Source organism: Pongo pygmaeus, chromosome 10 (genome assembly GCF_028885625.2).
Source record: "Pongo pygmaeus isolate AG05252 chromosome 10, NHGRI_mPonPyg2-v2.0_pri, whole genome shotgun sequence".
NCBI lineage: Eukaryota > Metazoa > Chordata > Mammalia > Primates > Hominidae > Pongo > Pongo pygmaeus.
Window position 1 is genome coordinate 101,709,670 of NC_072383.2, and position 7,388 is coordinate 101,717,057.

General features: G+C 38.2%; 1 pseudogene; it reads right to left on the reverse strand.

Moving 5' to 3' along the window:
- Window positions 1-5,389: 5,389 nt before the first annotated feature.
- On the reverse strand, window positions 5,390-6,421 carry LOC129010765 (histone-lysine N-methyltransferase SETMAR-like; annotated as a pseudogene).
- Window positions 6,422-7,388: the final 967 nt, after the last annotated feature.

Here is a 7,388-nt window from a genome sequence, read left to right on the forward strand (position 1 = left end):
CATTTAATAATGGCCATCCTGACTGGTATGAGATGCTGTCTCATTGTGGTTTTGATTTGCATTTATATTATGATTATTGATGTTAAGCATTTTTTCATATGCTTGCTGGCTAGATGTAAATTTTCTTTTGAGAAATGTCTGTTCATGCCATTTGCCCATTTTTAATGGGGTTGTTTTTTGCTCATTAATATTTTTAAGTTGTTTATAGATTCTATCAGATTCTGTCAGATGTATGGTTTGCAAATATTTTTTCCTATTCTGTAGGTCATCTGTTTACTCTGTTGACAATTTCCTTTGCTGTGCAGAAGCTCTTTAGTTTAACCAAATCCAATTTCTCAATTTTTGTTTTTGTTGTAATTGCTTTTGGAGTCTTTATCATGAAATCTTTGCCAGGGCCTATGTACAGAATGGTATTTCCTGAATTTGCCTCTGGGGTTTTCATAGTTTTAGGTTTTATATTTAAGTTTTTCATCCATCTTTAGTTTATATTTGTATATGGTAAAAGGAAGGGGTCCAGTTTCAATCTTCTGCACATAGCTAGCCAATTATTGAATCCCGACATCATTTATTGTATAAGGAGTCTTTTGATATGGGTATTTAGTGCTATAAACTTTCCTTTTAACACTGTGTTAGCTGTATCCCAAATGTTTTGTTATGTTGTAACTTTGTTTTCATTAGTTTCAAATAATTTATTGCTTTCTTCCTTAATTTCATTATTTATTCAAAAGTCATTCAAGAGGAGATTGTTTAATTTCCATGTAATTGTACTGTTTTGGGAGATCTTCTTGCTGTTGATTTCTATTTTTACTGCAGTGGTCTAGAGTATGTTTAATATGATTTCGTTTTGTGTTCTTTTGAATTTGTTCAGAATTGTTTTATCACTAAGTATGTGGTTAATTTTAGAGTATATGCCATGTACAGACGAGAAGAATGTATATTCTGTTGTTGTTGGGCAGTATGTTCTGTAGATGTCTATTAGGTCCATTTGGTCAAGTACTGAGTTTAGGTCCCAAGTCTTTTTGTTAGTTTTCTGCCTCAATGATCTGCCTAATACTATTAGTGGGATATTGAAGTCTGCCACTCTTATGTCGCTTTGTGGGTCTTTAAGAATTTGTTTTATGAATCTAGGTGCTCTAGTGTTGGGCATATATATATTTAGAATAGTTAAGTATTCTTGTTGAATCGGTCTTTATTATTATGCAATACCCTTATTTGTCCTTTTAAATCATTGTTGGTTTAAAGTCTGTTTTTTTCTGAAATAAGAATATCAACCTCTACTCTTGTCTTCTGTTTGCTTGATAGATTTTTTTCCATTCCTTTTCTTTCAGCTTACAGGTGTCATTGAATGTGAGAGGGTCTCTTGAAGATAATATACAGTTGGGTTTTGCTTCTGTATGTAGCCAACTTGCCATCATGTGCCTTTTAAGTGAGGTGTTTAGCCCATTTACATTTAAGACTCATATTGATATGTGCAGATTTGATCCTGTCATCATGTTCTTAGCTGGTTGGTATGTAGACTTAATTGTATAGTTGATGCATAGTGTCATTGGTCTATGGACTTAAGTGTATTTTTGTGGTAGCTGGTAATGTTTTTTCATTTCTGTGTTTAGCATTCCCTTAAGTGCCTTTTCTAAGGAAGGTCTGGTGGTAACAATTTCCCTTAGCATTTGCTTGTCTGAAAAAGATTTTATTTCACTTTTGTTTACGGAGTTCAGTTTGGCTGGATATAAAATTTTTGGTTGGAATTTATTTTCATTAAAGATGCTGAATGTAGGCCTCTAATCTATTCTGGCTTGTACAGTTTCTGCTAAAAGTTCTGATGTTAGCCTGATAGGGTTCCCTTGGTGGGGATCTGAGATTCTTTCCTCAGCTTGGTCTATTCAGCTATTAATACTTCCGATTATATTATGAAATACTTGTAGTGAGTTTGTTTTAGCTTTTTAAGACAAGTTTGGTTCATTCATAAAATAACTGTTTCATCTCTCAGATCTTGTATTGTTTTAATATATTCCTTAGATTCCTTGGATTGGGTTTCAATTTTCTCCTGAATCTCGATGATCTTCCTTGCCATCCAGATTCTGAATGCTATGTCTTTTATTCCAGCCATTTAAGTCTGATTAAGAATCATTGCTGGAGAGCTAGTATGGTCACTTGGAGACAAGAAGACATTCTGGCTTTTTGAATTGACAGAGTTATTGCACTGGTTCTTTCTCATCTGTCTGGCTGATGATGTTCCTTCAATCTTTGAAGTTGCTTCCTTTGGATAGGGCTTTTTGCTTCTGTACTCTTTGATGGCTGTGAGGGTTTGGTTTTTGTATGAGTTGGGTTCAGTCAACTGGCTTTGTTTCTGGATGACTTCAGTGAGACAAGCCTCAGCTCAGCACTCCTGGGCTGCATGCTGTAATTGTAGGGGGCTGGGACCAGACCCATGGCTTTGTTCTCTGGCCCCTTAAGGTTGAGCACCTGCTGTACTGAAGAGACCCAGGTGTTTCCAGTCCACTGACAATAACATTCCAGTGGGGGAGAGGGTCCCAGCAAAAGTGTTTCACTGGGACAGAGGCAGCAGGATCCATGGTCACATGTGTGTGCTGCCAGCAGTAGAGTAGCAGCACCTGTGCACATACAGACACACAGAAGCAGGCAGTGACAGTGAGGTCTGCACACATGCAATAGTGGTGGTGGAGCAACAGGATCTGCATACACACTCCAGTAACACAGTAGGGGATGGCCGTGGGTGAGTGAGTGCCAGCAAAACAGAGGGAGAGGCTGTGGGCAAGCATGCATTAGCTTCATCTGCAGAAGCTCTTTGACAGATAGGTGAGCTCTGCCAGTGAAGGAACTATGACAGTGGCACTGGGAAGCACTGTGGTTGGGCATCTGAGGCTGCACTGCAATTGAGAGCAGCCAGGCAGGAATCCTGGGAGAGGCCGGCAGACAGATTGGTGCTCAGATCAGACTGACCCCACTCCACAAGCAAGACCACCCGACCCTGTCCAGGTCCAACAGTCACCAAAGGCCAAAGCCACCTAGAGGAGTATGGTGATCCCTGGGAGATGGGCATCCCTGGCCGTGCTCCACTGTAACTGTTCTCATGCCAAATGATCTGGGCTCTGCACAAGCTGCAGTCCTGACCCTGCTGACTCTGCAAGCAGTTCTCCCTTCCAGCTCAAATGTCCATGGGGTTCCTGGGGCCCCCTGCAGCTAGGATTCCTGAGGTCTGTGGCAAGAGTGTGCTACTCCACACCTGCTTAACTCACCCCTTCCTTGGGATTTGCTTAGGACCTGGAACAAGTCCCTGTGTTTAGCAATCCCATGCAGGGTTCCTAGCTTGCTCCCCCATGATCCCAGGATCTGCATCTTCCCTCCATCCACTCTCAATGCCTTCCTTCCAAGGATTTACTCAGAATATGCCAGTCTTCTTGATGGTCTGGTCTCTAGGTGGGGGCAGCTCTTCCTGGCTGCTTCTAGTCAGCCATCTTGCTGCCCCAATAGCAATTTTTAGAGACATAGAAAAATAATATTAGAAGACCCCAAATAGTCATAGGAATTTTGAGCAATATGAATGAAGCTGGAAACATCACACTACCTGATTTCAAAATATATTATAAAACTACAGTAATTAAAACAGTGTGGTTATGGTGGCAAAACAGACATATAAACCAATGGAACAGAATAGAGACCACAGGAATAAATCCAGGCATATATGGTCAACAGATGTTTCACAAGAGTACCAAGAATACATAATGGGGAAAGAATAGTTTCTTTAATAAAGTGCTGGAAAAGCTGGATATCCACATTCAAAGGAATGAAAGTGAACCCTCAACTCACACCAGACCTAAAAATCAACTCAAAATGAATTATAATAATAATTCATTATAAACACAATATTTGAAACCACATAATTCCTGAAAATAAGCATAAGGGAAAGCTTTTGGACATTGACATTGGCAATAATTTTTTGGATATGACACAAAAAACATAGACAATATAGGTAAAATTAGATAAGTCAACCTAAAAATCTTTCTCACAGCCAAGGATACAGTCAACAAAATGAGAAGGTGACTGACAGAATGGGGGAAAATATTTGTAAACCACATATTTGATAAAGGGTTAATACCTAAAATAGGTAAAGAACTTCTACAACTCAATAGCAAAAAACCAAATAACCTAATGTTAAAATAGGCAAAGAAACTATTAATAAACAAACATTTCTCTGAAGAAGACACACAATTGAACACCAGGTGTATAAAAAGTTGCTCAGAATCAGTAATAATCAGAGAAATATAAATCAAAAACACAATGAGGTATCAACTCACACCTGTTAGGATGGCTTTTATCTCTAAATCTTTCCATTTAGAAAATGGAAGATAAATACTGGTGAAAATTTGAAGAAAAGGGAACCCTTTTACAATGTTAATGGGTATGTGAATTGGTACAGCCAATTTGGAAAACGGTTTGGAGGTCCCCAAAAAACTAAAAGTGGAACAACCGTATGATCCAGGAATTTCATTCTTGAGTATGGATGCGAACACATTGAAATCAGGATCTGGAAGAGATATTTGCACTCCCATGTTCTTTGCAGTTTTATTCACAATAGCAAAGATATGGAAACAATCTAAATGTCCATTAATAGATGAATGGATAAAGAAAATATGGTATACACATATTTGGAATATTAATCAGGCTTAAAAAAGAAGAAAACCCTGCTTATTTGAAACAAAATGGGTGAACTTAGAGGACATTATGCTAAATGAAATAAGCCAGACACAGAAGGGCAAATACTACATGACACCTCCTTATATGATAAATCTGGATTAGTCAAACGCTTAGAAGTAGAAAGTGGAATGGTGGTTGCCAGTGACTGGGGGAACAGAGAAGCAGAGAGGTATTAGTCAAAAGGCATAAAGTTTCAGTTATACAGCTTAATCAAATTACAGAGGTTTACTGTATATCATAGCACCTAAAGTTAACAATACTATATTGCATATATACCATAAAAGGGTATATATTATATTGTGTTCTAATCACAAGAAAATAATAAATAAGAGCAGGAGGAAACCTTTAGAGGTGATGGATAGGTTCATGGCATAGATTGAGGTGATGGCTTCACAAGTGTGTACTCAGCTCCAAACTCATCAAGTTGTACACATTAATTATGTATGTTGAATTTGAAAAAAAGAATGACATTATTTAATGCAGTAAACATTCTCCATAACATCCTTACAATAAGTAGAATTAGTTTTGTATGCCTGTTTGTTTTTCAATAACTTCTCTTAGTGGAAGTGGAAGACATTACAACTAAATATAACTAAATTTTAGGTTGGTGCAAAAGTAATTGCAGTTTTAGACCAAGAATTTTAAATCATTATAATTAGGCTCAAACACATATTTATTCATCAAAATAGGAACAGTTACAATCAACACATTTTTGCCAATGAGAAATAAGCTTGTTTATTTCTGTATCATAAAAATCTGTGCTTTGGGATTCGATGATCTCTTGGAAAGCAATTTCTGCATCCTGCTGGTTATGGAAGCACTTTCCCTGCAAAAAGTTGTCAAGGTGCTTGAAGAAGTGGTAGTCAGTTGGCGAGAGGTCAGGTGAATATGGCAGATGAGGCAAAACTTCATAAGCTAATTTATCCAACTTTTGAAGCATTAGCTGTGTGACATGCCATCAGGCATCGTCATGGAGAAAAATTGGGCCCTTTCTGCTGACCAATGCTGGCTGCCAGTACTGAAGTTTTTGGTGCATCTCATTGATTTGCTGAGCATACTTTTCAGATGTAATGGTTTTGCTGGGATTCAGAAAGCCGTAGTGGATCAGAGTGGCAGCAGACCACCAAACAGTGACCATGACTGTTTTTTGGTGCAAGTTTGGCTTTGTGAAGTGCTTTGGAGCTTCTTCTCCATCCAACCACTGAGCTGGGCATTGTCGGATGTCCTATAAAATCCACTTTTCATCTCAAATCACAATGCGATCAAGAAATGGTTCATTGTTGTTGCATAGAATAAGAGAAGACAACACTTCAAAATGATAATTTAAAAAAAATTTTCACTCAGTTCATGAGGCACCCACTTACCGAGATTTTTCACCTTTCCAATTTGCTTCAAATGCTGAATGACCACAGAATGGTCAAGGTTGAGTTCTTCAGCAACTCCTCACGTAGTTGTAAGAGGATCAGTTTCGATGATTGCTCTCAATTGGTCGTTGTCAACTTCTGATGGCCAGCCACTATGCTTCTCATCTTCAAGGCTCTCACCTCCTTTTACAAAACTTCTTGAACCACCACTGCATTGTATGTTTATTAGTAGTTCCTGTGCCAAATGAGTTGATGTTGTGAGTTGTCTTCACTGCTTTACGACCCATTTTGAAGTTGAATAAGAAAATCACTCATTTGCTTTTTGTTAACATCATTTGCATAGTCTAAAATAAATATAAAATAAGCAAATAATAAGTAATTAGCAAAAAAACATAAAGCAAGAAATGTGCATCAAATTGATGTATAACGTTACCACATTTATTTAAGAATGTATTCTAATATCAAACGGCAAACTTCAACAATGCAAACACCTAGTAACCTAGTAACTCTACCAGGGCCTGCAACCACAGACTCTGGGTTGCAGCTTTCTGCAGCCGTGGATTAATCCAGCAAAATGCTTGTTTCTCTAAACTTACGATTTCCTGTGGAGTACTGGAAGGATCCCAGTGATCTCTAGAACTTGCCAAGGCTGGCAAGAATCAGGACCAGTAAAGGTGGATCTGTGTCCCAGAGTTCCATTCCATTTACAGTGTCTTCTTGGATCTGTTTACATACTTCACTTGAAATAAAGTATTTTGCTAAAGAGTCCAAACAAAGGCCTTTTGAGACCCATTTACCCAGGGAAAGAATGGGTTTACCCATTCTTCAGATGAATCTCTACAAATACTGCTTCTTTCCAAGATTTTCTAAGTGTAGAGGGACAAGGATTTGAGATCACACACCCTGAAAATACCTGGAAAGGAGTCAGTATATCTCCACTTAACAGAAGACCATTGAGTGTTAACAGTTGAGTCTAATTGGAAAATCTGGGAAGAATAAACTGTGTATGCTTGCCTCAGCTCATCCATTTTTCCCTTTTGGAGAAGCTGCCACAAGAAGTTTTCTGCTTTTCTGTGCCATAAGTCTTATTCTAGTTACCATTTTCCTGACTCCAATATAAGGAGCATTGCTTCTGTCTGGTGGACAAATCTGTCTCCTTCTAGGGCTCAGGCAGCAAGCTTTTTTGTCTCAAGCTAAGTGACTTCCTTCAACTTAGCTTTCACTGGTAATATGGGACAAATACCTGCATTGACATAGTAAGTGGTGAGGGGGCCAAACAATTCAGTTGTTGGATTTTCAGTCAGTTTA